The 20,976-nt window shown below is 42.1% G+C and overlaps 1 protein-coding gene across 21 annotated transcripts in view; it reads right to left on the bottom strand.

Annotated features, from left to right (window-relative positions):
• ATXN1 (ataxin 1) overlaps positions 1-20,976 on the bottom strand; it is a 348,923-nt gene that overhangs the window by 80,019 nt on the left and 247,928 nt on the right. For all 21 annotated transcript variants that reach the window (XM_064664937.1, XM_064664953.1, XM_064664968.1 and 18 more), the window contains one exon: positions 12,705-12,816. The gene's annotated coding sequence lies outside the window, so the exon portion shown is untranslated. The remainder of the gene's footprint in view (positions 1-12,704; positions 12,817-20,976) is intronic.

Genomic DNA, 20,976 nt, shown 5'->3' with positions numbered 1-20,976 from the left:
CATCCCTCTGCATTCACCTATGTCTGCATCATCTTTCCTCTGGTATCCTCCAACAGCCCAGCCTAGCTTCACATCCTGCCACGCTGGCCTGGCACTTGGGCAAGGGCTGCCAGAGCCCACTGGATGCTCACTGCCAGACACTGCTAAAGAGAATTAGCAAGGGTGGAGCTTGGCTGCCTCTTTCCCCTCAATGTCAGCGCCAGCTCATGCCTCTCACCTCTCTTGACTTCTGAATTTAGCAAGAATCAAAAAAATTGTAGGAATTTAATTGTCTTTGAGACTTCTACTTCCTGCAGGATCTGGTGGGAATTAGCCAAGACGGTGTTATGGGAAGGGGGAAATGGGGATGGACAAACAGACAGACATCATCACCACCACACATACCTCATATCCTTGGAATCCAGGCTAAAAACACCCAGGCTCTGGAGCACAAATAATCATGAAAGCATTTCATAATGCTTTACCAAAGAGTGATATCAGTATCATTATCTGCATTTTATGGCTGCAGCACTGACTGGTCATGACATGCCTCAAGTCACTCATCAGATAGCCATTCCTTCTGACTCTGCCACTGTGCCTCCCGACTGCAAGTCAGTGCCCTACTAATGGAGTCATCCCAAACCACAGGCTGCATGAGAGGAAAGGGTTGCTGGAGTTAATATGTGAATATCTAAACACTAGCTATTCCCTTTGCAGAGAGAACGGAGAAGGAAGAATTATAAAGTTATGATAAAAACCAAGAAATGTAATTCTCCTTTCAAAGGGCAAGACCTGCCTCTAACAGGTTCAGTGCACTCAGCATTGCAGATGCATTCAATGAAAAGGCAACACAGGACAGGACTGACTGGGTGTTTGCTTAAATTAAGAACCAAAGCAGAAATCCAGTGACTGAGCAAGAGAGAAGATATGAGCTCCAGTTTTCTGATTCAAACTCCGGGGGGACCCACTCTAAGAAACCCATAATGTTTCCACTGCACTTCAAATCCAGCCATGCTAGCATTATTCAGCCAAACCTTACCAAGGCTGAATTTTAAGCATTTTCCTTTGTTCCCTTTGCATGTGAAAGGATAAAGTAATTGGTAATTGGTCACGAATCATTTAAACGATTCCTTGTTTATTAAAAAATGCAATTTCCCTTATATTATTCCTTAGGTTTCAAATTCTTCACATCACAATTATTTCTTATAAGGGAAGAATGTTCTTATCATTATAAATTGAATATAAAAAAATTAGAAAATAAGAAGACAGGAATTATTGAATTTATTTTTTAATGCAAGAAATGGCATGAAAGTGCAGCGTGAATTGGTTTTTTATGCCTCTAATTGCATATCTTCCTCTGTATCTCCTCCTTTCTTATTGTTTTCAGGTAAAGATCAAGGATACAATTTCTTCCCTACTCCACCATAAAACAGAAACTAAGTAATGAGCCCAGCAAGTCCTGACCTCTGCCATCAGCTCCTACCTGCTGTCAGCCTCTTTGACATCAGCAGGGTGGAAATGCCTCTAACTGGATACCATAAGCCGTCTCACACTGCTGCTATTATTACTAGCCTTAAAACTGATGGCCAGCACAGGTAACTATATTTCTAGTGACAAGGACTAATATTTGTTTTGAGTTGCTGCATTGCTACTCAATATACAAGTTATTGCATTTTAATGCAATGTCAAAAAAGTACCATGCGGTGATGTCAGGACAGAGCCTTGACCTCATTTTGTGATCTCCTTCATCAAAGTATCAAATCTTCTTTCCTGGACTACCTTTGAACTACATTAAAATAAACCAAGTGAAAGGATGCTATCAGAAAGGAAAGGCTTTTAAGAACACAATAGTTTGATACACGGGAACAGTTCCCCAGATGGGTGCTCCTTTCACTCTGCTACAAGCATGTCCATGTCATCTGCTCTGACCAGGCAGGTAGACTGGGATTAGAGCAGTAGCATCTTCAAGGGTCACATACTGTTTAGATAAGGCACTGGTCTGACTAAGAGCCACAAGAAAGCCTCCTACAGTCTCTGTTCCAGTAAGACGGTTTACAGACAAACAATCATCAATCTGCAGCTCCTCGTCCCCCACACCATCTTCGCCAAAACAGAAACGGAAAGTACAAAAAAAACCCCCCACAGAACCAAAAAGAGATGCTTTAATATTGTAAATCTTTTCTGAACCAAATCACTTGGGCTTTCCAGCACAATACACACTCTGAGACTGAACTCATCTGAATGCAATTTCAGTTTCAGCTACACCGATACCATACCAGCTTTGCACAACCACAATCAAATAGTTTGCTGTGCTCTTTGCAGCATTTTGTAGTCCTGAAGGAACATGTAAATGGAAATGCCTTCACTGAGCTTAAATGCATTATGTCATAAGCCTTAAAATGCCAATCATAACTTAATTAAGGACCATTTATCCTACTTCCATTTGCTTTCCTGAATAAGCAGTCACCACTACTTTACATGTTACCGTTAGCACTGGTCTCATCAGACAATAGGCTTTGTGTTAGCATGGTGGTTTCCCTCTTTGACCACGGATAAACACCATTCCCTACTGCTTCGAGGCTCCAGCCCTGACATATCAGACAGCCTTCAGAGCTTGCACGTGTTCAACAAGCAGTCTCAGGGCTCAAGTTCATAAGAGAAAAAACAGCTACTACTGGCCTATGGGGGCCTTGGGGTGCAAACACTGGGATTTGCACCCTGCCACTAGAGGTCCAGTGCTCTTTCACCTGCCACTCCCCACTTTCAAATGCAGTCATGTCAGTGAATAAAGCTTTTCCTGCTCTTTCAAACCACTTTTACGCATTTAATTGGTGCAGATCTGGGAGCAAAACAGGAACTGCCAGTCCCAATCTGACCAAGGAGCAGCATTAAATCTGCAATTGTGATTCAGTTCTCCCGTTATGATGCTCCCAGAAAGATCTTACTAGGCAGCTTGACTGAAACCAATAACTAAGTCATGATTTAAAGCTGGTGAAATACCTGCATTACAGTGAAAAATTGTCTACTTATTGTTTTCATGTATGGTTTATACAAAACAGACTTCCTCTAGAAAATGTGGCTCGTTCTGCATCTAGGCTGTCTTACACATGCTCCAGGAGGTGCAGAGCCAGCACACATCTGCTTGCAAGAACAAAACACATCCCTCTGGCACTAGACACACTGAGCCAGTGTTTACACACTGATCTGCTAATAAGGAGACCCGGGAATTCCAGAACACAAGATTTATATTTATTGCTATTTTACATTACCGTAGAACGTGCCAAGTTCGGGCACTTTAAATTATGAGGGCTGCTATTGCACATTCCCTTATCAGTCTTTCACACAACTGCGTTACTGAAGCATCCTGATAAGAATGTCTAAAATGTCTGCTATGTTTTAGAACAGCAAGCTCTTCCTTTTCAGCTCTGACCCAGCCATTTCAGTCAACAAAGCTCTTTCTACTCTTTCAAAACACTTTCTACTTACTTAATGGTTGTGATCATACTGACTGTCTTGAAAACTGCTACTCCCAAAAACAGCATGGTTATTTATTCATGGTACTGGCTTGGCATGTTATTTTGAGGACTACTATTTCAAAATATGTAATGAAACATGAACATCCATCTTTTGACAAGAGGTCTAAGTATCACACTTCAGAACATCATATACAGAACATTAATGCACCTTCTAAATGACGAAAATCAGGAAACTGCAACTAAAATGACCAACTTGCCAAAACCAGCACATGTTTGTGCACTTGTTTTTACATTCCCAGGCTCACTAAGATCAATATATACAGATAGATAGGCATGTGTGTATGTGTGTATACATATGCATTTGTTCTCAACTGCATTTCCCAGGAAGGTGCCAGTTGAAGGAAGAACAGTGAGGAGAGTAAAAAGCCATTTCTACTACAACAAGCAAAAATAGTTTTATTTGTTGTCATTTTGGGGTTGTCAAGGGCTTTTTTGATTCTTTCTTCTAAAACCTGTCTTCCGTAAGCTCACTCAGTGTCTTTGAAACAATATTTGATAGCAAAACTAGCTATATTGCAAGAGCTACAGTTAGAATTGAATGTTAAAATACTAAATTATGAAAGTCATCTATCCCTGCACTCTTTTTATTCTGCAACAATCCCATCTGGGAAGGAAGAAGGGAGACGTGGAGTGGGGAATGCACAGCTAATTAGTAAGGTTTCACAATCTTATTCAACCTGCCAACCTATTTTTCTGCCAGTCCTGCACACATAAATAGGACGAAAAGCAGAAAGTCCAAGTTTTTCACACTTCTATTCTTCAGTTTCACCATTTCTGATTGTCTGCCTGAGTACCTCTGTCCCCTAACACACCGCCTTCAACCCCCTCGGGACTCCAGACCACTACCTCCAGAACCAGGGAAGTCATTCACATCCAACAAAGCAAACAAGACAGAAGACACCTAGCAGCATGTGTTTTTCTGCAAGCAAGGAGGCTACAGGCAGTTAGTTGTTCAAGATCTTCCCTAACACTTAGTACCTTTCCTGCAGTCCCAGCAAGCCACCCAAGGCTGGATGACTCTTGATAACATGTGCAATAGAACTCCAGGCAATACCTGGGCTGGTAACAGAGCCACATGGCACAGACTTGGGGGCTTGTGCCGAGCGGGCTTAGACATTTATAGGTACACTGCAGGGCAGGGCTGCACAGACACACTTGTTTGACTCTTACCAACCAGTGTCAGGCAGCACCCTGCTCAGTCTGATTAGCATAATCAAAGATGTAAGAAGAGAAGCAGGGCTAATTAGCCTGAGCAAAGCACCTTGTCAGCTGGGGAATCTCTGCAAGGGGCTCAGATGCACAAATAGATGTAGCCATCACGACTGAGCCTTTCTTACTCCCTGCAGTCAGCAGGTATTTCATTATGCCCAAGAACTACTTACTGCTGAAGCAACGTGTCTTGTCATGTGACAGCAGAGTGGGGTGATTCCTTAGTTCTTAATGCTGCTTTTTTGAAGCAAAGAGCTGCAGGGGTCTTACATATCAATGTATGATGCTTTCTCCCATTGCATGTGCTTAGACAGATACTCAACAGTCTTCCTTTGCATAATCTTTTTTGAGGGATGAGGATCCTATTGTTTATCATGTATTTGTTTTTTTTCCTATTCCCTTGTATAGTATTCTAGGTAGTTGAAGAGGAGAGGAAGAAAACAATGCTGAGAATAGTTTTGCTACTTCACTGTACCTTCCCCATCTCAAAATACTCTCCAGATGGAAAGAGTTTATTTGTAAGTAGGCAAGCAGAAGGCTGACTGAAGAAAAGTGATAATTAAATTAGAATAATAATAACAACAAGAAAACCCAAAGCTAATGAAGACTGTCTGCTTCATTTAATTTAAGAAGAGACTTCATCCTATAATGAAGACATATAAAGCTCTACAGCTCACTCACCCTTTCTACCAATGTCATCAGGAGCAGCAGGACTGCTCACTAAGCCAAATCCCTTCAGCTGAACTGGTTTAACTGGTCAACGATAACAAGAAGGAAGTGCTCGTACTTACATTTCCTTGATTGCTCTGCAGGCTATCCCTCAGGTTGAATAAAGACAGTTATACAAACATTTTAATGGTTCTGGTAAAAGTAAAAAGGGTTCTGGTAATTTGCACTGTGGAATTAACGGACATGTCTTAACTCAGAAATATGTTCTGAGGACCTTCCCACTTCAAACAGCAGCAGTACATGACTGAATGACAAAGAGACATTATTTTGCCTCTTTTCCCCATAAGAAGCTGATTCTTTAACAAAGTCACTTGCAGAGCACAGCTTTACAAGAAAACAAAAAACCACGCCTTTCAAAAAATGTAGAATAGACCCAAAACACATTAACTGTGAACACGAAAAGTGTTAGCTCCTCCAGTGCTCTCCCTGTTGCTCCACCCTGAGTGTCAAACTCCCTTTTACTTCACCAGAGGTTCATGTTACCTGAAGTTTCTTTTTGTCAACTATTTGCATCCGAAATGCTAAATCAAGCTGTTGAGAAGACATGTTTTATCTTCCAGAGAGACAAACTCCTGGCAGCTGAAGGGTTAAATTTGCCCACTGTCTCCATTAAGGACACCTCTGTTGCAAGGAATTTCCATAGCTCTGTTCACAAATGCCCACCCATCCAGGAAGCCAACTCACATTTTGCCTGGGTTCCTTCAACTGGCGCAGCTTTAGTAACACTTCAGCAGGATTCACTGCAGCCCAAACACTGGAAGTGAGACCAAGGCAATTTATAAATCACTACCCTGATTCTGACTGAAGGTTGCCTGGCACAGAAAACCACAAATAACCTTCCTCCCCTCATCTAATGCAGCCCTCACTTCCCAAACAGATTTCTTCTATTACTAGGGCAATAACTTGGTAATAAGTTGCAATAGTGCCATAAACTTTATTTGCCATAGTGGGGAGGGTTTTTCTATTATTTAAAGAGCTGCTGGGAAAACCAATTAGAAAGAAAAAAAAAACCCCAGCATTTCAGGTGTCCTTAGTCTGTCTCTAGTTCTGACACTTCAACAGGAAAAGAAGCTAAGAGCAATCCTGGCAACTTGCTTATCTTCTTCCTCTTGACCTTTGTGCTATCAGGTGCCTCTGAAACACTCATCAGTGTCTGTAGCTGGAAACACCAAAGCTGATTAACAATCAGAAACACAAAACTCACTGAGAAGGAACACTGATAGCATCAATACTGCCAGTTTCAACTAGAGTATCTAATATTCGTTCCCAACATATGCATCCAGGGTCAACATGTCTGGCAGACTACAAGCAAACTTGGAATAAATATGAATGAACAAGTTGTTAAGAACAGTACTTTGCTACAAAGGGCTAATGATCCCTTTTAACTAACCTACCGGTATCAGCAGCATTTCCTTTTGAATGTACATCCCAAACAGAAAATGGAAAAAAACCTCCTCTCTAGGAGAGCTTAATTTATATTCTCTTCCTGCTGCTGCTGCCACAGACATTATCAGCTTTGAGAGAAGCATTGGCAGGCTACGAGATACTGTTAGGGTCATTGTGGGCGCAGCAAACCAGCTCACCAGTGATGCTAACTATCACAGCAGCACAAGAAAGCAGCAGTGAAACACAGGAGAGCATAAAAAAAGCAGAAGAAACGTTCTCGCAGGCATGAGACACCTGTGTTTTGATCAGCTTCACCCCAGACACAACCTACAAATAGCAGAGCAGCTTTCACGCCATGCTATAAACCTGTGATGGCTGGGCTTGGTTCCCAATGCTTCTTCTTGGTTTCACTGGAAGTCTCTTGGACCAAGCAGTGCTGCAAGCAAGGACCAGAAATTTCTCCAGTCGACAGCACCAAGTTAAAAATAAGAGCAGCCATGAGCTACACTGCTGAACTATAGGAGATGCTTTGCTCTCATGGACCACACCGCAACCACACTGGTATTGTAATCATTAACAAGCGCATTCACCTGCCTGCCTTGCTGTGTTTACTCGCTCCAATGCACTAGTACCGCCTGGACTTCTCTAATGCCAAATCATGAAACAAAGCTGACAGCAAAAAGCTGGGGCAGCAGTTAAAGTGACTGCCAAAGAGAAATCTGTTTGCTCAGGCAAAAGCTGTTCTCAGTCCAAACATGGGAGTCATAATCTTACAGCCATTTGCTTGGAAGACAATGAAGGGAAGGCAGAACAGACTGGGAAACTACAGCTTGCCACGGTAGAGAAGAGAACAATCTTTGTGCCCAGATTTCTTTGCTCTGCAGGGTAAGTTTTACAAAGCTGACAACCGGTAGCAACATGTAGTGGCCCCAGGCATCATGCCTGCCTATCAAAGACTTGGATTTTAGCCCTGGAGAAATTACAGCCTCTCAGTACTCTGGAAGCTCTACTGTCCGAGAAGAAAGCAAGTAAGTAATGAATGACCTAACTAAAAATTATTTTAATACACGGATTGCAAACTCTAAGCCATAAACTTAGAAGTACAGGGAGAACTGGGAGAAGATGTGGAGGAAGAAAAAATATTTGTATTGACAGGAACACCACAGCCACAGATGACAAAGACAATCAGCTAGGGCTGCTATGATAGGAATGTCATCTACTGGAGGGGTAGGGGCTGGCACACTGAATACAAAGTATGGGTCCATGAATCCAAAGATAAGCCCTGGAGACAAAGGAGGAAGTTCAGCAGTTCAGGCTGGAAAAGACAGTGGGGGAAAGACAGCTTAGGAAGTCATGAGTTGAGGAGCCAGGCAGCAGGAATGTGGAGAAGAGAGAGGTAAATCCAAAGAAGCTGAACAGATGTGAATAAAAAGGCATTTGGCCCTGTGGCAGTCCCTGAATGCTGGAGGCTTACAGCTTCATTGCTGCACATCCTTCTGCAGGACTTGAAGCCATCCTGGCCACCTCTCTGCTGGGTGACAGGTGCAAGCAGGCACAGTCCAGCTCTCACCTGCTGTCCCTAGGCACCCGTACACTGACTGTACAGGTGATCCCCCACTGCCAAAACAGCTTGGCTGTTGCACACTGCCAAGGCAAGTTTGCCACCCATGCAGTCTGAGGATGGTGGCTTCGGGGCCAGGAGAAGAGGTGAGCCGACCTGATGCGCAGAAACACGTACCACCACCCACTTCACATCTCCACAGACACAGCTGGTCTGCTGTATTTCTGCAACATCCATTTTAATCCAGTGTTCATCAGTGAAAACAAACTGTCAAACTGAAGGCCCAGAGTTACGGTCAGAGACTTTTTTTTGAAATCCCGCAAGAGACTCTCAGCTTCCTCTCCCAAACATCAGCCTTGAGCCATTCTTGCCTGGCTGGCGGAAGCCTGTGACATGAAATAAAAGCCAGGAAATATGACTTTCTGAATAAACATTTATTTGGTGAGAAATACTTCTGATTTTTTGGCAGAGAAATGGCAGAAACCTGAAGCCCTATGTATAGCATGCCTGCAGAGAGCAATTTCTATTTAAAGGGAAGCTGCAGCTGTCTGTAGCTCTTAATGAAGAATAATGCCTAGGAATAAATTACTGCCATTTCTGAGAGACATTTCTCAAATTAAAGCGATTCTTCCCTTCTTCCCTCTCACTATAAATACCAAGTGGCATGTACTGGGCAGTTGTTTGAAAGAACGGACACACGCAGCTCTGCTCTTTTATCAGCAGCCTCGTAATTTCCATAGAAATCCATGAAGTGGTTTAGCATACGGATACCGAAGTGACACAAAAACAAAGACATCCAGAAACATTAAGTCTGCATATGTCAAAGCTTCCCATCACTCTTCCAAGGTGTGTACAGCTCAGAACAGACATTGGCCATCACTTCCAATCATGCCACAAACCTGGCATTGAGGCTCCAGGCGTGCGAGATGGCCACTCTCAGAAAACCACTGTAAAATGCTCACCAACCTTCAATTTTCATCACTTGTACATGCCTCCTCCCTGAGGGACTGCCGCAGCAGCAGCAGCACAGGCAGCAGAAGGTGATGCTCTGGGGAGAGGGTGTGCCTGGGCTGCCGCCAGCCTGGCCAGGCAGCTCAGGAAGCAGCACTGACATCAGCTCCAGGAGCTGTGTCGCTCCCAGACCCGCCATAGGTCCACGTGCCAGGAAAAACAGTCCGCAGCCAGAGCGGGAGTATGGATGAGATAGGATCAGGGGAAAGGGAGCAAGGAGGGCCAAAGAGTGGAGAAAAGAGGCAGCAGCTCAAAAATGGGATGGAACCTGGGCTAAGCCATGTGCAGCCACAGCCTCCAGGATCCTCTCTGGGATCATCCCTTACAGCAGCAGCTTCCCATTGAAGGTGGGGCATAGAAATCCTGTCCCAGTGAGAAGCAGGGATGTTTACTATCCTACCATCTGCAGTTTGCCCAAAATAAATTATAGATATGAGATCAACTAACCACATTTCTTTTTTTGACACATTCTGGATTTAGAGATTTATTTTCCATTTCCCACAAACCATGCCAGAGGTTTCCGCATAAGTGCAAAAAAAAAAATATTGCGAAGAAATGTCTGAGAGTGAGGAACGCGAAGAGTTTATTCATTGCTCCTGTTAAAATGTGTTTGTGCTTGTGCGGCTAGCACTCCAAAAAAGCTGTGCCATATGTTTTCAGGATAGAAAAAAAAACAACCTCAGGATACCTAAATCCTACCAGAAAATTACAAAACTGTATTTTGGAATTCACAAGGTCCCCTCCTGCGAGAGCAAAGGAGCCTTGCCTTGCTTCATTTTCACCCCTTGCTAAGCGAAATAAATGTTCCTCCTTAACAAGCCCTTCTGACATCCCTTCTTCTCTCTTAAGAAGTGGAATATGGACTTGATTTGTACAAGCTCTGCTATTCCAGAAATGCGCTTCATCCAAATGAAGAGAGTAGTAAAAAGGAAGCGAGAAATTAGTACTGTTTAGTAAACAGGCAGTTTCTAGGTGGATACAACACACTGGTCCCAATTTACTGCACCCCTCCCTTCTCACACCCCACTTTCTCTGAAATTTGCCTGGGTGGAAGAAGGAGGCAGCAGAAGGGAAGAGAACAGCTACCACTTGCAGTGGGAAAGGTTTGATTGCTTTCTGCACATCTTAACATGACAACATCCTGCAAACTGGGAAGAGAGAGCAGTATTTTTCAGTAAAATCACTATATACTGGCATTTCCTTTCAGGAAAAACACCATCCCTCCTCCTCTCTGGTATTCTTGTCTCCCTGAAAGGATAAAGGAAAGAGGAGAGGGGAGAGGAGGAGCCTGGCCAAGTGCCTCCTTCTTGCAGCAGTGTCCTCCGAGCAGAAGCCAGGTGACAGAATACACTCTCAAGGAACTTCTATAAAGATCTCCATCACCTACAAATGACTCCCCAAAAAGGAACCAGTCTTGGATGCCAGGGTAAGAGCCACTCTCAAGAACACTTTTTCCCATCCATACCTGGCGAGAAGAGTGCTGCTTTTGCAGCACAGACCCAGGCCTTGTGTAATTTGGGGTTTTGGCATGGCAATAGCAGAACATCATGCTGTGCTTTAAGTGGGATTATTTTAAACCACTTAGGACAGGGCAGAATGTAATGATCACACTGACAGCATCTTCAATAGATATTCCATCCCCTGTAATGGCTGATGATTGCCTCCTTCTCTCATGCAGTTTGTCTGGCTGATCTGGCACACCACATACCTTAGAGGACCTGGGGAATGCTCTTCTCCACATGAGGTGGTGATGCTGTTGCAATCAGTGGAGGTGATTGCAACATCTTGAACAAACATCTCCTGTTATCCCAACAGCTCTGCATGCTAGGACAGTTTATTATTATTATTATTATTTAAGGCTGTCCTCCTCTGTTCTAGGATGCCAGCATGCAAAGTAAGCTCTTGTGGTTTCAAAGAAGTCTTTCAAAGTGTGGGAATAGGCTGATATGGCTATGTCTGCTTGGATACATAGACAGTGAGAAGCTCCAGGTCTCAGAGGCCCCTTATTCATCTTAATGAGCTACCAACTTGGCAGCTTAGTGGTACTAGTAAGTAACAATTTCAAATGTCAGCCTTGTTAACTATTTCACTGTAGATCAAAGCATGCAGGAAAGGCAAAAGATGATGAAAATTTTTCAGTGTCTTCTCTAATATTTATTTTGCAAGTGGTTCTTGGGACAGCAGCACCACCTAGACTCTGTCTCAATCTGCTTCCCAAAGCCTGAACCCAGAGGGAAAAGCAGAGCAAAGGGGGGCATCCAACTTTCAGGGAGCTGGAAGGCATGCCCAACAGTAAGAAAATATATTTATATCTACTGCATTTATGAAAAGTGCAAAACCTAATTTGTTAAAACTAGAAGAATCTGCAGCTTGTTTTATCACTACTAACATCTTGAAGGACCACTTCATACTTTAAATACTAGGGCATGAGGATTTAAATACTAACTTTGAAATCCCCAGTTCCTTCTTAAGACAAAAACGAGGATTATTGTAAAACCTGGTAGGCAGAGAATTCTTATCTTTCTCTTTTTTGAGGATGTTTACATTTGAGCTGCACGTTTGTCCATTTCCACCCAGAAAAGCAGTGGGCTTCAAGAGAAAAACAATGAACATAAAAAATATTTATGCCTTCTCTTTAGCCATCCCTCACGGGAACATTTTCTTTTATTAAATACCACAGCTGGATCAAGATCTTAGTTGAGTGACTGTGTTTCCTTCTGAAAGGTGTGCTACTCCAATTCCCATGAACACAAACCTCTGAGAGGAGCATTTTTACTGAAAATACTCAAACTAATATGACAAACTGATGAATAGCAGATGCAAATAACTACATTTGCATTCCTCTAATCTGAAAGTGGTCAAATTAATTTCAACTATTGTATAAGCATGTATAAAACTCCTGAATCGGACCTGTAGATTGCTGAACTGTTACCCATAATATTTTTCATTCTTGTTAGGCTACAGAGTCACATGGCCTTTCAATGCAGACTTACATATTTAAATAAAAAGTGCCAGTAATGTGTTCAATAACTCTAGCAGTCCAAGCAAAAGAAACCCAGCATCTTTCCATAGACAACACTAGTCTGCCCTTGAACACATTAAAAGAAAAAAAAAAGTAAGAGGGAGAAAAATTCAAGTCCGGCTTTGCAGCCCAACCAAAACACACCTGCCTTTTGTTTCAGCAGAGAAAAAAGATGCTCAGTGCACCACAGGAAAGGGAGCAAACACGAGGGCAGATACCACCTCCCAAAAGACACAATTGGAAGTATTTGTTATCATTAGTGGGAACTCACAACATTCACTATGTTCTTCTTCAGGGAATTCTGGATTATCCTTTTGCATGAAGATTTTTCAGAAATCACAGATCCTCACTGGCTTTTCTCTTTCAAATAAAGTAAGATAGAGCTGTAAAACAAAAGCAAAACCAAGTGAGAAAGGAAAGCAAGGAATACAAAGAGGAAAATCCATAGAACTGTTTAGCAAATGAACAATTGATTCCTACATCTCCTTAAAGCAAATGCATTTTTAATGAGCTCCCAGGACAGAGATTCCAGTACAGAGTGAGTGTGTAGCAAACACTGATCTAGGATAGGAAGAGTCATTTGCATTGTACTTCTTATTACCAACAATTAAAACCCAGTTCAGAGTTGCTAAAGCAGATACATAATTAAAATAATTCTTGGATACTTCTGTTGCTATAACAAGAGGACGAAAAAAACTACTTGGAGCTGTGGCTGTTTAGAAAAGAGTCTGCAAACAAAGTCTGCGGTGTGCAGAGAGATCCATGAAGATTTTTGTTCTCAGTGAACTCCTCTAAAGGAATGCAAACACCTATCTATTTCTGTGGTTATCTGTAATATTGCAACAGAGGAGTACTGAAACCAAAAATACACACACACACTTGCTGTTCCTCGATAGGAAGTATTTTTCATATCTGAGATTTTTAATATTGCGTGGTTCTTTTTTTTTTTTTTTTGACAGAATTTCTTTGTGGACCAACTCTTCATTTTTTTTTATCTACTATACAAGGTATCAGACTATCCTCAGCCTTTTTACTGGGATCTGGGAAAACTGCTGGGCTTAATTTTTTTGTGAACCCAATACAGAATACTTAAAATAGAGCGTGTATTTCCACAAGCCCCAAATTGAACATTTTTTCCTTCAGCCAGGTTCCCATGGTCTACTTGTGCTTCCTAAATTCTTAGTTCCACTTTGTGCCACAAACCTTTCCTATCTCCTCAACCTAAGGTTCCTCAAACACTTCACATGTAATTTCAGGATTCATGCACATGAATCCCATCCTATCAGCCTTATAGTGGAATCCATGTCCTCGAACAAAAAACATGTGCAGGACAAAAGCCTTCACCTTAGACAGTGCAAGCTCTCTTCACTTTCAGTGGAGAAAACTAGGCAAACTAGAAAATTATTAATTTGACCTATCTTAAGCATTTGCTTTAGGACAGAATGAATCACTCTCTAGAAAGGTCTGGCTCTCTCCATAAAGTGAGTCTAGACACTGAGCTCAGATTAGATGGCTACAGATGAATACAGATGAATCTCACCCTATGTGAAGGCAGGAAACAAGTCAGACAGATGGACAAATGCAGTTCATGGGTGAAGAGCAGAGGGAAGGCAATGCAATGATAAAAAAGTTATTCTTCAAAAAAAGTTTACACCTCTGAGACAGTTTGTTTTCATTTAACATACAAAGCAACAACAATAAAACCTTCCAAAGCCCAAACCAATATCTGTCCAGCTGATTCAGCTTTGGCGTAAGACTACTCCCGGATTTACTGGCTGAGGCTAAGCCCTCATGGAGCAGTGTCTGTAAACCAGCATCCAGCTGGTTGGGACTCTCCAAGGCACCTGGCAATGATGATGATGATGATGATTACGATCATGACAACCACTAGTCTCAGTTACATGTGTCTTTGTCCCCTCCCTGACCGATTGTAGCAATGCAAGATAGCTGTTACAAAAATCTTCCCACTTAAGAACTGCAGCTCCTGTGACAGAGGCACTGCTACCTCAAGAGCCTTTAGATATCCAGGCGCTGGCTACACTTCCAAGGCTTTGGACAACAGCATCTCTCCTCTGCTAAATTGGAATTTCACTGCTTATCTAATAGAGAAGCACACTATCAGACATGATCTCACAAGATTTTTAACTTTAGAAAGCAGACCAAAGAGAGAAAAATAACCCAGACCTATTTTTAAGAAAACCCTAGAAATTTTACTTAAACCCAAGCCAATTTATTTTCAAGGCATTTATTTTTTCTTCAAATTATGTGAACCTCATGACTGAAAAAACTCCACCCAAGCTCAAAATACTTAAACCACTTTGTTTCTAAGTGTTAAAATAAAGCATTTCAGCGTTTTAAAAATAATTTCTGAGTTTTTTCCCCAATAATTTGCCAACCCCAAAATATCCTAAAAATGGCATTTCTTAATCTTTATGTCATGTCATTCAACATTCAGGGAAACCTGAAAATGGAGTCCAAAGGACTATGAGAAAATATTTAACATTTCTGCCAAAAACATATGGCTTCCAATTATTTTTAGTAAAAGCAGGGAAGTTGCAAGCTCCTGCTTGCATGGACTCCCAGGAGAGTCAACTGCATGTAAGTGCTGGGAGGACATGTACCCCACTCATGGAAAGTCCTTCCACTAACTTCAACAAGCAGGATTAGAATTTTGATTCTGGTTCAAGTTAAACAAGGCTCCGATTGCCTGTACCAGGGTTTTGATCACTGAAACCAGAGCTAGTGCTGCTTGCTAGCTATGCAGCTCTCTTGCTGTCAGCCTGGAATTTGTCTTGCAGAGCCCTGACATGGCGTGGACACGGGAACAGGTCACAAGCAGCATCTGTGAGATACAGAGAAGTGGTGGTGCTCTGGGGCAGATACCCTTCTCCATATACTCTGATTTCACAGGAAAGATGACATGAAGCAAGGTACCCTACACCTCAGGCAAAAAAAGGGGCAAGAGACCTTGTATTTACCACAGAGTGCCTTTGTACCATGGACACAGCCAGTTATTATGGAGCATGCTATAAATTCACAAACTAGTTTAATCTGCCACAACTTGCTCACTTCACCTTACCCATAGGCACTTCATTCTGTGAGGGGCAAGGCATGTTTGCCTGCAAATGTTCCCAGGCAGCTTTATGATTAAGATGGCATAGCACAAAATTCAGGATAAACAGACAAATATGCTGCTTCTTGAAGCACAGTCCTTACCTGAAGACCAAAGCACTCAGTCCCTAATTGGGATAATCTTTCCGCTATGCAGATCTGATGGGCTGCCACAACATGCTCCTCTTGGAACATGTGAAACACTCACAACTTGGAGGGACCATCAAGGAAGGCTGGTTTGCAGTACAATTAGGTTTTAACCAGGCTTTGCAACTGAAGTTCCAATATGATCAACAAACCATTATCACATACACAGTTACTGATCACATCTCTGCTATAAATGGGAAGCGTTACCAAGGAAGCTGGTTTTGATGGTCCCACTGCATTATAGTTACTCAAATATCACTGCATAGACCTGTCTTTGAGTGCTAAGGACTTTGAGTAGACAGATTAGAAGTGTAACTGAGATGTGAACAGACCTCAAATCAAAGGAATATTTGAAAACTAAAACTGGACCCCAGGGTAATCAGCAAATAAGGACTATAATACAAGTGAGCAATTGCAAATTGGCAAAAACTGAAACCCAGAAGTTGGCTATGTGCCATATCCTGTATTTATTCCAAGAGAAGGTCATGCTCTCCATCTTGCTTTGAAGATCAGGCAGTGAGAGATTACCGTTTTACTAGTCCTTTCCTGCATGTTTTTGTCATTTCTTGCTCTCTTGCATGACATAATTTGGTTTTCCTAATTCACAAATCAGCATAAGCTAATAAAACTGTTTAAGAGATGGCAGCGTTGTGCCCAAGTTGTTTCGTTGTTCTCTATTATCCCACAACTAATCCTTCAACTCAAATAAAACCATAACTCATTTCCTCCTTTATTCTCCCTCTTAGACAGGTTCAATCCTGCCTCACCACAAATGGGAAAGGCGAGATTTTATCTTCCTGAAGCATGCGTGATTTCAATTACCTAATGTGTATATCATCTATGATGTCAGGAAAAAAACTTCTAAATGATTTTCAAAAGTTTTAGCTACTTTACACAGACAGAAAAGATTCTAATGGAAATTGAAAACCAACCGACCAAACAAACAAACCAAACAAAAACCCAAACCAAATCAATTCAATCAAACCACAAAAAACCCAATAATTTACTATCTTTTAGACTGCACTTTAATAAAAGCTTCTCTACAGCAGCCATAACAAGCTTTACCCATCTGAAAAGCTTGTGACATTTTGTGTAGTGTACAAAGGCTGCTCCTGATGGGGCCGAGTCATCCCTACACTAATTGTTCTGCTAGTGTAAAAATTACTTAAATTCCAATTATGCCTACTTTAATGCTCTGGTGAAGCAACATCACCTTATGACAAAAGAGGTTTCATTTGCATAAAACAGGCAGGCATAACTGATTTCTGTTTAGCATCCATTCCTCATGTGAAGCTTGATGCTCCACAGCTTTATAACGTAAACAAGCATTTCCCATGGGTTTGCAATGTGGTCCACAGTGAAATGCCCAACTTCACAAGGTGTTACACCCACTTTGTGCAGGGCAAATAACTGTATCTGGGTGCAAGGGAACAGTAAATCAAGTTGTCAGCAGTTTGCATATCCTGCAGGTCCTAAACCAGAAAAACAGCATGCAGATCTTGGGGCTCAGGCAAGGAAGCAATACATCCTGCCCTGAAATTTGTACCGAAGGGAAGAAGGTATCTTTCTCAGCTCTATGAACACATCCATGGGACATCTCAGCCCAGAACATCTTTCCTGTGTGAAAAGCATTTCCAACATGAGGGCTTACTCAGCAGGAAAATGAACTGCTGCAGGATGGGAACATCTATCTGTAAACTGTACACAGACAGGACCAGCACATGGGCCTGAAACGGTAAGTCTGCAGCTCATACCCTCCAGCGCATGAGCCACTACTGAAGATGACCACTGATCTTGCAACACTAATATCATCTAGAAATCAGCATCCCAAGATTTAATCTAAAAACCATTATTCACCATTGTTTCATCCACAGTAGGTATTTTTCACAAATTAAGGCTCAGGTAAACCACCCTTCATTTGAGGATCAACCTATGGGATTTTTCAGTCCTACTCACTGGACATCCGTCCTTCCAGATCCTTATCAGGAAACCATGAAAGCAACTTTGTTCCCAGAGTAGTGCCCACTGCTCTTGTTACCCATTCCCTGACCCCAATACCTTTGAAAAAGTGATCAGAAAACAGATGAAAGTTCATCACCACAGGGGCAGTTGTACATGTGAAAAAACACATGGCAGCTCAAACTCACATTCTCCATTTACATGATGTCTAATAACAATACAAGCACAAATATGACTAGAACCTCTGAGACATCACCTTTACACAAATAACAGCAATCACAACCATTTTACTTCAGTAGTACCCAATTTTCCAAAAAAGACTTGAGGTTAGACTGTGGTTAGCCTTGTGCTTCACTTACCGTGCTTGCTTTCCAAGTTCTACATGATTTTCCCCAGAAAAACAGTGCAGCATAAGGTATTAAAAGAGTAAGTAAAGAGTTAGGCAGTGGGTGCAACACACAGTGCCACCAGGTGAAAAGAAAACTAACAGCAGCATGTCCAGGTTGTTTTGCCTAAGAAGCAACAGTACATCCAGAAGAAGAAAAATAGCTCACAAATACCTCCTACCAGATGTCAATGATGTATTTTTTAATAAAAATCCATCACCCCATTTACATCACCACCCCATATTTGCCACTTTTTCATGGCTATCAAAGCCATGAAATACTGGGAGGAAAGAGGGGGAATTTCAACACAGATATACACTTCTCTTTACATTTCTCTTAGGATACCAGCTTTCTTCATTCTCACGCAGAGGTTTAATGTAAAAACAACTCTTCTGCCTGCATGTTTGTAACACATTCATTCCTACAGGTCTTCTGAGTGAAAGAGATTGGGAAAAGAATATAAATGGTCCATAATAATTCAGGTTCAGAGCCAGTAATGTTGAACAGATACAAGCAATAAAAATAACCACTCTGAATACTTCTGCTACATGACATAAATATTTCTCTTTTTCTTTTATGGAAGCTATTTTGCAAAAAAATGCAGCTCAGCCCTGAGTGGAGACAATGAGCTTCCTGCATATTTGAAGAACTGCAGCACCTATTAACTTGTCACAGATGAGAACAATCTCAAGGGCTCAGCCTTCATTAAACATACAGACACCTCTCATATGATGACCACATCTCTCCTGCAAACAGACAGTGTGGAAAGGAGAATCCAAATGCTGTGAGTTGCAAAGCGTAGCAACACCAAAACGAATGGCTGAGATTCTGTTTATTTGCAGTATTTTAACTAGTCGGAGATAAAACCACAGAACTAATACCAGCAAAAAAGTTTGATCTCTGGTGGGAGCAGCAATCCCAGCAGATTCTCACCATATCGACTCCCTGGTGCTAGTAAGATTTGAGTTTGGGCCACAGCCTTTGCCTCAGTGGGTTCAGCCACAGGTTCTCACAGCTATTTGTCTGCCGGCTTACACAAAGTTTTCAGGGAGCAGCTTCCCTGTATCCTCTACCTGTGCAGCACATTGGGTTGAGAAGGACCCAGATAACACGAGCTGCCAGGCTGGGGGGGCACACGCAGGTGCAGGCACAAACAATGCACCATGTGAGCTTCGCTTCCTTAGGAAACCAGCCCAGAACCCACCCTTAACCTTCTCCCCGCTTCCAGTGCGGCCACGTCTTCTGCGCTGCTGATGCAACATGAAACAGTGCTGGAAAACAAAGGCACTATTGACTAACTTTTTTGCAGGATTAAGATGACTATGCTGGCTTGCAACAAAGATTTCAATGATTTCTACACCAAGCACTAAGTAACAGGAACACGGCTTGGCAGTAAATCCAGAGATTACCTGTTGAAACATTAATGGCAAACATCTTTTGATGTGGGCTGCTTTATGTGGTGCAAAAGCCAGCACTGTAATTATGCATTTCCTTTCTATGATTCTAGTATTTAAAAGTAAAGTATTACTGGGGGCATGCGCACGTGTATGTTTGTGCATGTGTGTGTGTGCGCGCGCGTGTCACAGGAAATACTCTACAGCTGAGCCTGCGATTTACCAGGGTAGCTGCACGTAGTAAATCTGCAACAGGGGAGCTCAACCCTTTCATTCATCGTGCATCAAGCAGAGGGCTAAAACAATTGCCACACTTAAGACAAATGTCAGCGTGAGTCATACCAGACGGAGTGCAAACATGTTTGCTGTCGGGTGAGTCAGAATATCACATCCTGAATTCACAAACCTTGCTATAAATAATAATTTCCAAAAGTGTTGTATTTCTTAAATACAATGCAATTTTAAGTATGATGCCAAATCCATAATGGCTTTCCTGACTACAAAGAAAATGTTTTTCCATCTCTTCCCTTTTGTTTCTGATTATGTATATCTACCTACACTAGTAGGTCGTCTACAGTGCCTGAAGTGGTAATTGCATTGATTCATACTTAGGAAAATGCAGGCATGGCTCAAAAGAAAAAAAAAAAAGGGAGAGAACTAAATACAAGCAGTAGGACCTTCCACTTGCTGTATATGCTTTCTAAATCAGCACTTCTTTGATGCTGTAATTCTGACAAGTTTTAGGGTGTTTAGCATTCAAAGGAAGGTCATGCTGGTACGGGACACAGACCAGCTGAGAAAAGGGGTGAGAAATGCCAGAGAACTGGTGAGAGAGAGGCCAGGGCAACATGCTGCATGTGAGCAAGGAGGGACTGGGCCTGCACCATGCTCGACAGCATATGCACACACAGCAAAAGCACCATCCCTGCCTCACGGAGCGCTCAGCCTCAGTACAGCTTGCAGTGATCGTTTCTCCCCAGGAATACGAACATACCTGGTAACAAAATTAATGCACTGTAATAATTGGCAATGATTACCCATGACTGCCTCTAATTCAGGAAAGCATCTGAATCAGAAGTTATGCAAGTGTCTTTTGAAACAGGGCTGAACTCAAGGATATGACCAAATTTATTCAGGAGAGTGCTGAAAAAGATGTGTGATGTCCCTGTGAGCAAGGGGGGAAGAGTGGTTTGTGTAATGTTGTGGGGCGGAGTTTCTAACTTGATTTTCAGTTGGGAATTTATTCTCATCTTACATGAAAGGGAATTCATACACATACAAACCTTCTTACATCAAATCAAGACAGTCTTGCTTTCTCCTAATTGTTTTGGGGAATAACCACTCAGAAGTTCATTTCTGTTATCTTTCTCAAGCAAAATAAAAGGTCTTTTAGAAAAATGTTATTGCTAAAACAATGAAATTCTCCTGGGAACAACTTCGTTATGGAAATGAAGTGACAGTTTCTTTTATCTAGCCAAGCAGCAAGTCTGCATTTATAAAAGGCATTCTGTGCACGAAGTACAGTGAGTGGGAGGACATGAAAATG

This window comes from Pseudopipra pipra, chromosome 1 (assembly GCF_036250125.1).
Source record: "Pseudopipra pipra isolate bDixPip1 chromosome 1, bDixPip1.hap1, whole genome shotgun sequence".
NCBI classification, from domain to species: Eukaryota; Metazoa; Chordata; class Aves; order Passeriformes; family Pipridae; genus Pseudopipra; species Pseudopipra pipra.
The sequence above is the reverse complement of the archived record's forward strand: the minus strand, read 5'-3'. Positions and strand labels throughout refer to the sequence as shown.